This window comes from Carassius auratus, unplaced genomic scaffold (assembly GCF_003368295.1).
Source record: "Carassius auratus strain Wakin unplaced genomic scaffold, ASM336829v1 scaf_tig00023288, whole genome shotgun sequence".
Classification (NCBI taxonomy): Eukaryota; Metazoa; Chordata; class Actinopteri; order Cypriniformes; family Cyprinidae; genus Carassius; species Carassius auratus.
The window spans coordinates 357,501-367,549 of record NW_020525257.1 but is presented as its reverse complement, the minus strand read 5'-3'; the positions used below and the strand labels follow the sequence as shown (position 1 = coordinate 367,549).

The 10,049-nt window shown below is 35.1% G+C and overlaps 1 pseudogene; it reads right to left on the bottom strand.

The window, feature by feature from the left end:
* Positions 1–1,902: 1,902 nt before the first annotated feature.
* Positions 1,903–10,049, bottom strand: part of LOC113077849 (gamma-aminobutyric acid receptor subunit pi-like) — a 35,951-nt pseudogene continuing 27,804 nt past the window's right edge.

The window sequence follows — 10,049 nt, the reverse complement described above, 5'->3', positions numbered from 1 at the left end:
TTGTTTGCAGGTTTGTAAAATATTTCCACACTCTACTTTTTACTTTTCAACTGCACGTCTCACAAGTGTCTTCTTCTATTTAACTGATGAACTACAGCAGCACACTAGTTGAATTGCATTATTATTACTGCCCTTATATTAGGTCATGAGATCAAATTCCACAACAAAAATATTTAATTGTCGATGTTGTTGATAATATCATCCAATTACTTCAGCCCTGACATCAAGGACAAGACACAGAATATGTAAAACCTGCTGTCATATTTGAATTGACTGCAAATGGAAATGAGATTCGAACAGTCATGCAGGTTTTCAGTGGATGCGAGGGTGAGTAAACAACATTGGTTTCCTCTTCAAACTAACTAAACCTTTAGGATATCAACTTGTTAGGCCCTTTTGATAATATTTTACTGCATTGTACTGTTTCAACGACTCCCAGCCAATGATGATCAACACTCACACACAGAAATGCACATAAATGATGAAAAAACTGACAGTTTCTAACAATCACATTCACACACCTTCAAATACTAAAATTCTCCTTGTTTTTTGCTCTTGTGATAAAAGCTAGCATTTGGGGATGTAAAAGTCAACAAAGTTCCAGCAATGATGGTTCTTTATAAAAACTATCATTATTTGTTATTATTGCTGTAACCTCTATTACATAACATTTATCAGTATTAAATTATGGCCATTATTTCAGAAAGTTTGATTAAATTTTATCATTATAGGGTGGATGTGTAAAAACACTGCCAACACACATTTATGTTCAAACAACATGTAAAAGTGAATTTTGCATCCGATGACCCCTTTAAGATAAGCAATATCTAATAGTCCACAGCTGAGATGATTTCAATGGAAAAGTTTACTGACTTTTTATTTAATGTTGATTTTAAGATCTACTCTGGTCATCCTCCTCAGCCACATGTGAAGCCAAACTCAGATTTCCAATAATCTGATTGTAAAATTCACATGCATTTTCCTCAGTTTATCTTTAGTTATTCAGAGGATTTAATCATGGTAATCACTGTGGAGATCCAGGGTCAAATATCAACCATCAGCAACAACAAACGCCAAACCTGATGCGGACTCTATTACTGAGATGCATATATGAGGCACTACATATACTTAACACGTCTCCACACTATTTTACAGGTTGTGTCCAATGCAAGGTAATCTTTGTCAACGGCATCTGTAGCACATTAAAGCTGGTAAACACGCCAAATTTACACAATAAACAGACAGGACATTTTCCATGCAGAATAAGCGACTCACAGGAATTATGTTCCTAGTTTTATCCACCTAGAAAAGTAATCCACTGCAAGAATGGCAATAACAGGGATTTAGTGAATAATTCAAAAAGTTGACAATTCTGCTTCTATGTGCTGCGCTGTTTTCTGCCATTGTAAGTAATATGATAAATGTGGTAATGGAGATTATAGCACAAATTATAATTATAGATCTGTAGTATTAGCAGATATCATTCTAAATAATCGGTATCAGTATTTGTATCGGTATCAGCAGATATAATTGGCTGTCAGTATCTGTATCTGTTAGTTGCATTGCATTAGATATAATTCTAAATAATCGTATCGGCATATAACATTCTGAATAATCCGCTATTAGTATCACCAGATATTCTGAATAATCATAAAGGAAGAGATCATGGTGAATAATCTGCTATAGGTATCGGCAGATATCAATCTAAATAATCTGCTACCGATATCGGCAGATATTCTGCATAATAATATCGGTACATATTATTATGAATAATTGGTATCAACACATATCATTCTGAATAATCAGCAATCGTTATTTGCAGATATTATTCTGAATAATCACTATTGGCATCGGCAGATGTCATTATGAATAATCGGCACTCTGTACTGGCAGATATATATATTTTTAATAATCACTATCGGTATCGGCAGATATTATTCTGAATAATTGGTTTCTGTAGATATTATTCTGAATAATCACTATTGGTATCGGCAGATATTATTCTGAAAAATTGGTTTCTGTAGATATTATTCTAAATAATCACTATTGGTATCGGCAGATATTATTCTGACTATTTGGTTTCTGTAGATATTATTCTGAATAATCACTATTGGTAGCGGCAGATATTATTCTGAATGATCCCTCTCAGTATTGGCAAATATCAAATATTGGCTACAGTTATTGGCTGAAAGATTTGATATCGGTACAACCCTAATAATTCTCCTTCTCTGTTGATTCTCTACTGGTCTTCCAGAGACATGCGCATACGTATAATATCATACTTACTAACACACAGAAATGATTCAACATGATGTGTTGGTTAAAAGTACAGGTAGTAGGTCCAGTAGAGCAGATTAACGATGACGAACGACAGCGGGAAGGTTAACCTTGAGTAGTTGTCTATATAATGTGGGTTTTCCACATGACAGCAGTTAATGGATTTCAGGATCTTCCTCAGGACGGAGATGTTTTTGGCACAGCGGCTAAAGAGCTCAGCTGGGGCCTCGGCAGTCTTGGGTTCGCTGGGGGTCGGGCTGGAGGGTGCGAGGTCAGGCTCTCCGCCGGTGGGGGGTGTGGGTGCCGGAGATTCTTTGCGCCGCTTTAGCCGTAAAGAATTGCTGGCGATGGTGGTGACGATGCCATTCATCTCCTCCTCACACTCGTGCATGTGATGACCGTACTGACAAGAGAGACGAGAGAAGATGAGGAATGAAATTCAACATGGATATCAATAAGACCAAAAGTATGATGAGATGATATCAACAATAAATGATTACAATGATGATTTAAGAATTTGTGAGTGGTTCTTACCCATGCAAAAGTCACATTAAAGGGATAATTTACCAAAAATCTTAATTTAATCACCCTCAGGCCATCCTAGATATAAGTGACTTTTTTCTTTAGTAGAACAGTAAAGAAGATTTTTAACTGAAACCGAGGTCCTTGCTGATTCAAAAAATGCAAGTTAGTGGCTGCCCATTTTTAAGAATATAATGAACACAAAATGAATCCCCGTGGCTCCTGACCATATATTAAGGTCTTTTAAAAATAAATGATTTGTAAGTGCAAGAAATTGAAAATTATTTACAGTATCATTATCTGTAATCCAGAGACTCAGGCACTCGTGTCTGGAGTGATGTCCGGTTCATGAACGAATCATTCTTTTGAACTGATTCTTTTTAGTGAACTAGCTGAACTGACGAGCTGCTGTTTTGAGCATGTGTGAACCAAAAACTTAAATAAAGGGGCTAAATAAAAGTTTTTATGGTTTCTCATTGTTTACGTAAAAATATGAGCTGACAAAGACGGGTTTATTTACTTTATATGTTTTAGACATGTAGAACAATTGAGTTTCACATTACAATTGGGTGCTTTAATAATATAATAACGCATACATGACGTCATTGGATGATTATGTAAACAAATTAGTGAATTCAATGAAACGAACTGTCTGAAAGAAACAGTTTGTGGGAAAGAATCAGATTTCAGCCTTCGCCTGAAGCTCTGGATTACAGATAATAATAATATAAATAATGATCAGTTTCTTGCACAGACTGATCGTTTTGCTTCATAAGACCTCACTATATCATCAGGAGGCACTGGGATTCATTTAGCATTTCTTGATATGCTTTTTTTATTCTCAAAGATGGACAACCAAAGACTTGCATTTTCTGAATCGCCTAGACTCATGGTTTCAGCTAAAAATCATCTTTATTGTTCTACTGAAGTAAAAAAGTAATCTGCGTCTTGTATAGCCTGAAGGACAGTAAATTCAGTGAAGTTTCTTTTTTGGGTGCGCAATCCCTTTAAGACTCAAAGTATGAGCAATAATGATGCTTACCTTAGAGAACAGCACAGACGATGATGAACACACAATGATGATGATGATGATGATGATGATGAGGTTGTTCCTCTCTTACCATTAGTGCGCTGTTGCAGTCTGGGTGATGAAGCGTGCAGAAGTGTGCCACAGCGTACTCTATCAGCGCTCCAAAGATGAAGCTGAAGCAGATGCCCAGGTACACGTCGATGGCCTTGATGAAGCAGTTGGCGTTGGGCAGAGACGTCCGTGCACCCATCATCAGTGTGGTCATCGTCAGGACAGTCGTCACACCTGTAATACACACCAATAAGACACACACAGTCACCTGAGACACCTGTCTGCCCAGTTCTGAATAGTGCTGAAACAATTAGTCGAGCAATTCAAGAGAAGAGAGCAATCACAGCCAAACCTGAAGCTGCAGAGTGGCGTTTAGATGAATATGTAAATATAAGCTGCATGCTTTCCTCTCAATAGATAAAATACACACAACAAAAACTGATATGTGATCTGTGAAAGCAGCAGTTAAAAACACATCTGATTACAGCAATGTGGATGTTTGCAGAGCTCTGTAGCTCACTAGTAAAGTCATGTTTATTTGTATAGTACTTTATGCCACAGATAGCCTTAAATCAAGCAGCTTTGCAATATCAAACATGAAAGATCAGACTCAGAAACTTGATTTTCTAGTCTAGTTTGAGCATCTCTCAACATATTTTATTCTTCTTAAATATAAAGAGCACAGCCAGTGAAATGCATTACCGTACCTATGCAGATGCGAGCGGGGACGGACGATTGGCTGATCCAGAAAGAGACCCAGGACAGCACCACCAGCAGACTGGATGGCACGTACGTCTCCAGGATGAAGTACAGGATGCTCCTCTTCAGCTCGAAATGAAAGATCAGCTTGGGATAATTTCCTTCAAAGAAGCGATATAAAACATTAATGCTGTCCATCCAAGTAAAATACCTTTTAAGACTATCAGTGAATCAGAGATTAAGAAGTTATTGGAGTGGTTTATATGGCCAAGTTCACACTGTAAAGTTTCAGGAGTCACAAACATATCATTATTAGTACATTATTTGTGTACGGAACAGAAGTCACTCTCGTAACTGCGATGAAAGCATCTGTGGGCTTATTGTTTTAGCTTGGCAATGAAGTATTAGAGCAAATTGTTATTCTGGAGTCACTGCTGAACTCACAAAGCAATAATCTGCCATAAACTAGAAATACGGTGATTTCTGACGAAGCAGGTGTTATTATCTCCACAGACACGTGGTGTGTTTGTGGTCTTGTGTACCGGTCTCATAGACGGCCTCAGATTCTGAGGTGTAATGATCCTCTATGGTGTACTGAGCCAGTCTCAGCGTGTCCAAACCGCTCACAGAGTCGTTCCCACGCGCCCAGTAAAACATCACGTCATTGACGTTATAACCCCCTGAGAACAGACAAACAGCAGATGTAAAAACACACTTTTAAACGTGGGAAATAAATCAGATATATCTCGTCGTATAGATCAACATTGCATGGTCAGTTTACTCTTGAATCATACGATACACAGACAATTTATGAATTGAACAATATACTGTATGTGTTATACTGAAATAGGCAAAAAGGTACAAAAGCTTGGGATTGGTAGGATTTGTAAATGTTTTTTGAAAGAGTCTCTTCTGCTCACCAGGGCTGAACTGATTTGATCTAAAATGCTGTAAAATTGTGAAATATTATTACAGTTTAAATAGACGTTTTCTGTGTGAATCTGTGTTAAAGTGTAATTTATTTCTGTGATGCTCCGCTGTATTTCCAGCATCATTCCTCCAGTCTTCTGTGTCACATGATCTTCAGAAATCAGAATAATATGATGATTAACTGCTCAAGAAACATTTCTGATTATAATCAAGGTTGAACACATGTTTATAGATGGATAGATAGATAGAATAATTTTAAACCCAAACTTTGAACACTAATGTGTTTGTTTTAATATTAATCAATACTCACACTTGCTTTGTTCAGTGAAAACAATAATGTAAATGTAAATGTTAATGCTTTAGCAAAGACACAAGACTAGAAGTGCATTGTTTTTGTAGCTTCATAGAAACACAATATTATAACATCAGATCAAATGATTTCAAGAAATTTTCTTAAGATGTTATTATGAACAAGAGAAGATCATTTGATGAATGCAGGTCATGCACACATTGTGAATGCAGTCTAATTAAATCTTATTAGATATTAAGCATTAGATTTCATCTGTTGATGTGTTGTGACTCCACGTGTATGGGTGTGTGATACCAGTGTGTGTGCTCTTGGTGGCGCTGTGTGACAGATGTGATGTGGATCCGTGTTGGACAGGAACAGCACGTGACCGAGTGTTTCTAATCACACACACCACTGTGAGCCACTGCGGTCTCACATTATATATCTGTACAGTAAACCGTGATTTAGACTTTGCAATTAAGACATGCAATATGCTGCACTGCAGGGACATTCTGTCTTGATGTGGTTCACGAGAATATAACGTCTAGATGAAAGGCCATGATTCAAAGAGACTCCTTTGAACATCTCAATCCACCGCGTCTGCATATGATCCATCAGGCACAAAGACGGGGAATCTTTCATTGTGCCGGTCTCACGACTTCTGTCAGACGTCGTATAAATATTTGAGCTCAATTTCTGAAGCGTTTGACCTGAACGTCGACATGAAGCTGTACATCTCCAAAAATAAACTTCCCTGGAGGAAGTCAGATTGCATGTAAGGTCTGTCAGATGCATGGATGGTTTAATGTTCAAAAAGATGCCATTTGTGTTCTGCAACTGAAGATCTCAGTGGCAAAAGCATTATTTCTGAATTAAAAATGGCAAAAGAGCTATACATTTTGTTCATATATAAGATCAAATATTTCTTATTGGAAAATTTGTGCAAAAAAAATCAGGCTAATTTGGGACAAAATGTGCTTAAATCGTTGCTTCATAAAAAATATATATTTAACAATTGAAAAAGAACTGCACGGTAAGCTAAGTTGTGGTCTGGCAAATGGAAAATACACGTAAAAATTGCAAAACAATCAAACCATAAATTAATATAATTGTGAGAAAAAACATTTGAGAAAAAGATTTTTTTTTTTTTTTTGAGAAAATGTGCTTAAATCATAATTTCATGAAAAATTATGCTTGCAAATAAAATAAAAAACTATCATTTTTAGCAAAATCTGCATAAATCATATTTTCATGAGAATCTATAGAAAAATAACTACATATTATGTTTAGGTAAAATACTATGCTAATAATTTTAATTGGAAACATGTAGAAAAATTACAATTTGGGGGAAAATTGTAATGAAAATAATGTCATAATGCAAACAACAACAACAAAATGCTAACACTTTACAGTAAGGTTCATTAGTCAACATTAGTTAACTACATTAGATGAACTAATAATGAACAATACTTCTACAACATTTATTCATCTTAGTCAATGCTAATTTCAGCATTTACTGTGAACTAACATGACCAAACAACGAATTACTGTAGTTTTATTAACTAACACTGACAAAGATGAATAAATAGTTGAATAAATGTATTGTTCATTGTAAAAAAATGACAAAAAGTCATTTAAAGTGTTCCCCAAAAAACCTCTCAAAAGCAGCTCTCCGTCGTTTCATTAGAGAAAGATTTGTGGGTGACAGACTGTGAGACTAAAGAAGCTCCTACTCTTATATAAACACCAGCAGAAGATCCACATCCAGAGCTCACAGACAGAGAGAGAAGAACGAGGAGATCAGAGAACGACAGAAGAGAGAAAGAGAGAGTCAGAAGGGAGAGAAAGCAGCTTTAAGTGTCTAACGAAAGCAAATCAGGTTCCATGGAAAACTAAAGTGACCTGAATCTAGCGGCTGTCACACACACACACACACACACACACACACACTAATAGATAGATAATATATATAGTTGATATATTGCTTTAAAACTAGTTTATGTCATTAAAATACACATTTATTTCATCTTATGAGCTACTTTTGACTGTCCATAACAGTGTAGTTCCAGCAGGTCATTATGAGCCAGTTCCTGACCTTTGACCTTACCATTCCTTAAGAGGTCAGAGGTCAAGCCATAGGACAGTTGCATATACTGCCATGAAACTAAACTACTAGGGATGGGTATCATTTATATTTTATCGATACCGATACCGATACTGGTTACCGATACTTATCGATACTATTTGGTGCATGTATTAATTTGTATTTATTCTTGTGATGATATATTATAATATAAATTACTTTGTGTTTAGCACAAAAATAAATAAAAATTTATACATGTTTGGTACAACATGACTGAGTAAATAATGACAGAATATAAATTTTTTGGGGTGAACTAATGACAAGCTGCAGTATGTGTAGTACTGTCTCTTTAAGAGATGCACGCACCATTTCTCTCTTACCTGTTTACTTTCAATTTAACTGTGTTTATGTAAATCTTGTGTGTTTTTGACAGTATTGGCTCAAGCATATGATAAATAATATAACTAAATAATCAGGTGCTGTTTGACTGGTATTTTAGTGTATGGACGCGCTCTGAATAAGCACATGTTAGAACAGCACACAAATCAAATGTTTCACTGGAAAGGCTTTAAAGCACACGCAAATAATGTACTTTTGTGATAGCAAGTAAGTGTCTGGTGAGTGTAACTTTACAGTTGAATTGACATTTGATGTGAATGTGTCTCGTGTATTGCAGTTAGAGCTAGAGTACATTAATACAGTGCACTGCTTGAGGTAGATGTTGTGTTTTTTTAGCAAATGTTTCATTATATTACTTGTGTTGCCTCCTTCGTTCACAAGTGCACGGGAAGTGAACAGGTGCAATGTTCTCATCAAATATGAAACAGTTACATGAGTACAGATGTCACAAACGAGAGCCTAAAAACATCAGGTAGTTGTCAGAGATACACTAGGAGACGCAAACGCTGGAAAAGCATGTGTTTTCTTACAGCTCTCCAGTTGTAAGGTGCACGTCTGTTTGTCCATGGGATATTTGGTCAGATCCATGTTACAGGCCACAGTCGTGGTGATCCTAGAGAGAAAAAACACAAACACTCATAAACACTGACATGTTCTCACCATTTCTGATGTTTAATGAAAGGTAAAGAAGGCACAGAACATCCCATCCGTAATCACTATTTTAGTCTTGCTTTCCAGTAGAAATATCTAAACATCATTAAACCAAGTGATTAAAAACAATCCAGGTTTTCTGTGCTTGTTTGTAGAGCTGCACAAATTGGGATTTTTTTCTTTTTGTGATTCGAGATAAATATGTCTAAAATAATGATAATAATAATAAATTAATATTATTGTGTAAAAAATAAAAACGTATAATAAATAATTGTATATAATTTATTTATTTATATAATTTGTTTTGTTATTTATTATTATTTGTTATTCATTATTTTTTAAATAAAATCAACTAAATAAAACCCCTCTAAATATTTAAATAAGATTTATAATTGGTTTTCATTTTTAACAAAGTTTGAATTGAAGATTATTATTGTTAATACCAATAATAATAATAATAATAATAACTACTACTTATGTTATCATATACTTAATTATTTACATTTATTATTTTTACTCATTTTAATTATTATTTATTAATAATATAAAAATAAATTTAGAACAATACATGGTTAAAAAATAACGTTAGCTATTTATTATTATTATAAAAAAAAAAAAAAAAAAAAAATATATATATATATATATATATATATATATATATATATATATATATATATATATATATATATATATTGATATATATATATATATATATATATATATATATATATATTGATAATAAGAATAATGCTATTTTAAATGATGATGATGATTGTTGTTAGTAAATGAAAATATAAAGAATACTAGCTGAATTCAGACTAAATATCAGTCCAGCTCGAGCTGATTCACATCTATATATATATATCAGACCAGGTGATTCCTCACCGGAGCGCATAGAGAACGGTTCCGTTGGGAAAGATCCGGATCAGTCGGTTCTCCACAGTGATGTCGTGGAGGAAGGACTTCTTGGAGTCCACTATGAAGGTGTCTGGGACCCACAGCAGCTCCACCAGTCGCCCGTCCAGACTCAAGCTCTTATTCCCATCAAACACCAGCCGCTCGTCCGTCCAGCGCTGACGGAGGAAGATCGTGGCCGTGTAATCCTGACCAATCAACAA